Below are 7,044 nucleotides of genomic sequence, written 5' to 3'. Positions count from 1 at the left end.
TGTTCACCTTTGCAGATGGTGCAATGTCGTGGATGTCTCATGCATAGAAGTGTGTTGCTTGGTTTACCACAGAGGCTGAGTATGCTGCAACCATAGAGGATTGCCAAGGATGCTATATGGCTTAATCGGCTAGTGAGAGATTTGGGGATTCATATAGGTGTCCTAACATTGCATAGTGATTCCATGAGTGCTATTCAACTACTAGCACGGAATACGGTTTTTCATGCAAAGACCAAACACATTGAGGTCAGGTACCATTTTATCAGGGAGGTACTTGAGGACAAGTGCATACAGCTTGTCAAGGTTCATACAGATGATAAACCTGCAGACATGCTGACGAAGAGTGTACCTAGTCAGCAGTTTGAGTATTGTCGTGTATTGATGGGCATTGGATAACATGCTCATTGGTGGTTGTTCTCCCTTAAAGGCACATTGGCCTTTAAGTGGGAGGTTGTGGGGGTTAAAGTCCACTGTACCTTAACCCCGGTTATGTACAATACTCAAACACATATATATATGGATGACATAGAAGATTAGGGTGTTCTACACCCACCAAAACCTGTGTGACTCTCTCTTCTGGCTCTCCCTCTCTCTCTCACCTTCTTCCATTCTACTTCTATTGTTGAGATATCTCATTAATAGTTTAAACAAAGTGGTTAAAAGTTAATCTTGAATGAAGGAAAATATATTTCATTGTGCAACCACCACGCGGGTTCTACTTTAGTGCGGGTTGTAGTTAATCTTAAACCAAGGAAATTTTATTTTTCTTGTAACCATCATGTTAGTTCTTTGAACTTTTTTAGTGTTGCTTGTAGTTAATCCTAAAACCAAGGAAAATAGTGTTTCCTTCTGGCACCACCATGCTGGTTCTATTTTAGTATAGGTTGTAGTTAATCCTAAACCAAGGAAATGTATTTCCTTGAAACCACTACACTCATTCTTGGAGATATTTTCGTGTTGCTTGTAGTTAATCCTAAAACCAAGGAAAATGTATTTCCTTGTGCACCAATTGCTTGTTCAATAATTGCAACCAACAATGACTGCTATCAACAACGACTGCCACTAACAATGACTATGATAATAGTATTATTTATATTAAAGTTGAAACTTAAAGGAGATCACATCTAGCAAGTATAACAACTCAGCCATTGCTTAGAGCAAAAGTTAAACAAAGAGGTTACATCCAAAGACATTTATAACAACTCAGCAATTGCTAAGAGCCTCATGTAGACAAACATTGGCTTCGAGCCACCACCGCATTAGTCCTTGAAGTTATGGAGTTATTTCCCATGGGGCGAGTGGGTCACTGAGAAATATGTAAGATAGAGCGTGCGATCAATAGAAGGGGTTCTATTTTTTAATGGAGTTACAGAAAATATACATTTAATTCAAAAAGTGAAATTTTTGATATATAAGGGATACTTTAATCATCTCAAAATTTACAGAAGGGGTGTACACAGGTTAAAAAATCCATAGGTAGGGTTGTTTTTAGATAACCCTTGATTGCACATGCTATATGGGTTTTTTATATAGTGGCCCCCTATTTTAGTTAGGACCAAGTATTTCCTTGTGCAACCATCTAGACCACCATACTGACAAGTGGAGATGTTGGCTTGGAGCAACCACCGTGTTGGTTCTGGATTTATTTGAGTTAGGATTAAGTATTTCCTTGTGCAGTTACCTTGACCACCATGCGAACAAGGTGGTGACATTGGCTTGGAGCGACCACTGTGCTAGTTCTTGGAGTTATTTTAGTGCTAGTTTTAGTTAATCTTAAACCAAGGAAAATGTATTTCCTTGCCCTTGAAGGGTACCCTTTCAAGTCGATATGGCCCTTGAGGGGTCCCCTTTAGGGGAAAGGTCCATATTGACATGCAATATGCATGCCATTGGACAAATATGGCATTTCAATATGGCCCTTGCCCCTCAAGGAGACCCCTCAAGGGCCATATCGACAAGTGCATTTTTTTATACTTAATTGTATTTTTCTAGATGTATTTCCTTGCAACCACCAAGCTAGTCCTTGGAGCTATTTTAGTTCTAAACCAAGGAAAATGTAGTCATATTTTGGAGCTATTTTAGTCCAATTTTACTCCTTATGCAACAATTGCTTGTGCAACAACCACACTTGTGCAGTCAAACCTAAACGAGGGCAAAAGTATGCAATTTGTGCTTCTTTAGAACCATTTTCATTACCAAAGTAGAAGTAACAATACTTTTACATTTGCTTGATCACTCTGGCTACATTTTAATTTTATTTTTCTAAATATTTTTCCTTGAAACCAAAATGTTGGTTCTTGGAGCTATTTTAGTGCTATTTAGAATTAATCCTAAACCAAGGAAAATTGATTTCCTTGTGCGATAATTGCTTGTGCAATGACCACACTAGTTGCATTAAATTCTAAACAAGGGTAAAAGTGGGGCAAAAGTATCCCATTTGTGCTTCTTTATTAGAACCATTTTCACTACCAAAGTAACAATAATTTTTGCAACAATTTCTTGTGCAACAATCGCTCTGGTTGCAGTAAACCATAAAACAAGGTAATTTGTGCTTATTTAGAACCACTTTTACTATTGAAGTAACAGTAACAATAGTTTTTTACGATAATAGTATTATAGTAAAGTTGAAAGAAAAGAGATTACATCTAGAACTAAAGTTGAACAAAAGATATTACATCCAACGAGGAACTTATTGGTAGTTGTTTCGCCTTTGTGGTGCTTCTTTTAGCACTTTTAGCATGTGTCAACTTAGCACTTTTGTGGTGTTGGGATCTGGTGTCACTTTTTGCCCTTGTTAGCACTTTCTTACACTTTTGGGTTGCTTTCTCAAATGACAACAGAATGTGTTAAGGCATTAATAGTGCACGAGGTTATCATGAACTTAGTATGGATTCTTAGAGGTAAAGTACCCCGAACGTTTCAGTCAACGACAGTGGTTGCAACTGCACGTTGTATATCCATGAGACCAAGTGTCTCTTGATCATCTTATGCATTATTCATGTATTCGAATTATGTAGAGTTGTCTCTTTCGACATTCTTATGTCTTTGTGTGCGTTTTGTGTGTGCATATGTACACAGTGTATCCCGTAGTGCCTTTTACTTAGGGCGTTCCACATTGGCAACCACAATCAATCACAAGTGTACATATACAAGGTGCGCGTAGAGCCCTATGGTGCACCAATCATGTCCACATTGTCAGATTTGGGACAACATCTGACTCACCACGACCTGTGCCTTTGGTTGCTGATCTGCAATCTCGTATTGACCACAAGCAACAATAGTTTAGCAGAGTGCTCAAAGAACTGTTCATTGTGAATGCTTTGCCACAACACACTCAATTTGGTGATGGACATTTTGCGAATGAACTAGATTGGCAGGTTTTGAATCTTCATGCAAAGAGCAACCATATGTTTGGCCGAATCACGGAATTAACCAATAGCATGAATGAGAACAAGGTCCCAAGGACCTTTGAATCCACTAGTTCTGACAACGAGTCTGTCCCGTTAGCCTAGGCAATCCATCTCCACTGACGGAGACCCTTTGGGGGAGAGAGATGTTTGGCAAAATTCGCAAGATGTTGCACGAGGTGTTTTGGGACATGGTGAGGCCCAGTTCAAACCATAGAGCACCCCGTAGGACCAGGCAAGGGAACTCCACTCTTTGCAAGGCAACAATTGAGTATGGATGTTATTGTTTGTCCTTTTTTGCATGGTCGACGCATGCTGAGCGACCATCTTCACCAACTATGGGACACGTCTTGTTGGTAGTATGAGGTTTGTTCACCACCCCACCATCTTCATCGATGATAGGAGGAGGACAGGCTCCACTAGTACCAATTATTCTAGCTGCTCTGATCAATCCAATTCCAATGCAATGGCAAATGTGAAGTACACCAAGTTTTGGGGGAAAGTTCACGATGATCTGAACGCACATGTTTGACAGTTTGATAAAATCTATGCACTCAATGTTCCCTGTTTGGTGGATCCATTGCAAAGGGAAGTAATGTTTTGATTCCACTCTAGAGGCAAAGGTGACATGATGGTTGGCAGAGTACCCTTCAAAACACTTCCTGACTTATGTTGCTATCAAGGTTACATTTTTGAGGCAGTTTCACAAGAAAAAGACAATGTCGCAGACTCTGGAGGGATTACAGATCTTGAATCTAGGAGATCATGATGTGGACATTTATACATCTCGATTCTAGCAACTTTTGTAATGTGTTCCAACCACCTAGCAACCAACAGTAGATGTGTTGAATGAGTTTTTTATCAATGGACTAGCCAAGGATGTGCAAACGGCTGTGGCAATGGTGGTCAAAGCAACCATACCTCTGAATGACTTGATCAATTAAGTGGTGTGTGCGATAGAGGCACTACAGGGTGGGACGGCTAAACATCATAAGTCATCTAGGGGAGAAAGTAAATCTAAAATGAAGTCTTCAAAGAAGAAGCAATGGCAATGAGTCAGATGAAGACAGTTCGGAAGCAAGTTCATTTGACAAAAGTTGGAAGCAGAAGAGGAGAAAAATCCTAAGAAGACCTCAAAAGGAGGAAAAGGTGGTTCTGTAACTTCTGAAAGTCACTCACCACCACGGCACGAAAAGATGGACCTATGGTATGTTCATTGCAAGAATCTGAATCATTCAACAATGGAGTGTGCCTTGAACGAGATGTGGTGTGCTATATGCATGACCAATATGCACATGATAGAAAACATATAAGGAAAAAATGTTTGAGAAATCTAAGTTGAAAAATGCAACAACTAGAGTTTGCAAAAATTTCGATCAAAATTAAGAATTCTTAATTATATTGAGTTTGAAACAGAATATTGAAAAAAGACATCAAATCTTCAGGCAGTCCAAGTTCCAAGGTTGGGGTCAACTTACTTGCCACCATCCAAACAAACTAGGGTGTTAGAACATCATAATTATGTTTGGGTAGATAGGTAATGCGTGTTTTTCCTGGCTTGTTATTGCTTTACCTAGAATATGGACAACCATATGGATTCTTAGATAATTAAAAAAATGTAAGCCACAAGTGAAGTTTAAGTCACAAGTGGAGTAAGGAGTGAATGAGTGATTTCATAGTGGGTACATAAAAGAATAATTCATAGTTGGGACTCTGTGTGTGTGTGTGTGTGTGTGTGTGTGTGTGTGTGTGTGTGTGTGTAAGATTTTACAACACCCCTTTGCATAGTGAAAATATAAAAGAGCGAAGCTAGACAATGAAATAGGACTAATTGCATTAACAGAAAAGTTTGTACAAGTCGGTGAATCCATGTTTATAAAGGAAACTAGTAGTGGGCCCTTTTGTAGAAATGACTTTGTAGAAACTGTATAGAAGTTGGATAAGTCTTGGCAAGCATTACTTTTATTGAAGAGGGGAGTCTGCCTACCTGCCACCATCCAACAAGCAAAATAGTGAGAACCAATTTTAACTTTAGTTGGGAAGACAGGTGTCATTGACACCCCTCCCTTGTTATTAGAGTCACAATAAAAATCAACGCTTGGTCATATACTTATCAAGCTAAATGTAAATATAAGAATTGTTTGGGTAGCACGATCAGTCTAGAGGTTAAGGAGAGAAACTAATGAACCTTTGTAAGAAAAAGGGGAGGGGGGGAATTTTAACTCAAATTAATAGAAATAATGGGAAAAAGGGGGTTAAGGAATGGGTTAGAAAAAATTTAATCTAAGTAAAGGTAAGCTAAGAAAAAGAAGAAAGTAAAGATGATGAAATGGGCTAAGGGAGTAAAGAATAAAATTTAGAAAATTAACTTTAAAAGGGGGGGTTTGGGGTTTTAACAAATTAATGGAAAATAATGGGGGGTTACGAGATAGGAAAATTAACAAGGGGGGTTAGAAAATAATCAAAAATAAAGGTAAGAAAAGAAGAAGAAAATTAAAGAAGAATTAAAATGGGCTAATGCAATAAAGAATAATATTTGGAGAATTAAATTTAAGGGAGAGGAGGGGGGGTTGGGGTTTATGAACTAAAGAATTAAAAAAGAAAAAGCAGTGATTGAGCATTGCTCACAGAGAGGAGCAAATGTCGTGATAGAGGGCTAGCGCGAATCGCGGAGACAGTAAGGGAGCATGGAAGTAACCTTGAAGTGATGGAAAAGCTAGAAGTGGCGAGTCATGATTCGTGAGAGAAGTGCAAAGGAAGGCACAAACAACGAGGATGCCTCGAGGCTGGGTGGTGTAGACACAGTCTCAGACAAAGATAGCACAAACAGGGAGGTACGGGGAGGGTAAGTACATATGAGAGAAGATGGGTGTGAGAAGAGGCATGCAGTAGGTCTTAAATAGGGCCAATAGTCAAGAAGGGGGGTAGCCATTGAGGTCAAGGGGAAGAGGAGCAATGACTAGCCAATGACGAACTATCAAGGGGGGTAACTTAGCATGGAAAAAATTGAGTGCAGTAGGGCCGAGGGGGTTTAATTAAAAGGTTAAGAGGGGAATTAAATTTCAAAGGGGGTAAGTTGGTGGGATAGGAATTAGTTTGGGGTAGTTAGGGAATGGTTTGCATGTGAGTTGGTTAGAGAGAGAAGGGGGGTTTATTTAGTGAGAGTGAAGTTAGGAAAAGGTAAAACAATAAAAAATGAAAAATGAAAAAATAAGGAAGTATTAGTAAAAGGAAATAGGAGTCGTCATGAGTGGCAAGCTCATGGAAGTTCATGGGAGGAGTAGTAGGGAGTGGAAAGCTCATGGAAGTTCATGGGAGAAAATTAAAGAGGAAACTAGCAACTTAGAACAAAATAAAGAATAGGCAAAAAAATTAGGAAGAAACTAGGAATAATCAGGAAAAATAGGAAATAATTAGGGAAATTTGAGAAATTAAGAAAATAAAGACAACTAGGAAAAAGGGGAAACGTAGGAAAAGTAGGAAAAGGGGAAATTAAAAAGTAATAAATAGAGTAAGACAATAAAGGGGAAATAAAGGGAAAAGGGAACATTTAAGAAGGGAAATGTGAGGGAAATGAATGGAGAGTGGGTGAAAAGAGGGAAATACTCGAGAGAGAAATTGAAAGAGGGGTTTGGAA

The sequence above is a fragment of the Dipteris shenzhenensis genome, chromosome 11 (assembly GCF_047967505.1).
Source record: "Dipteris shenzhenensis isolate YYH24624 ecotype China chromosome 11, Dip_SZ_1.0, whole genome shotgun sequence".
Lineage (NCBI taxonomy): Eukaryota > Viridiplantae > Streptophyta > Polypodiopsida > Gleicheniales > Dipteridaceae > Dipteris > Dipteris shenzhenensis.
The sequence above is the reverse complement of the archived record's forward strand: the minus strand, read 5'-3'. Positions refer to the sequence as shown.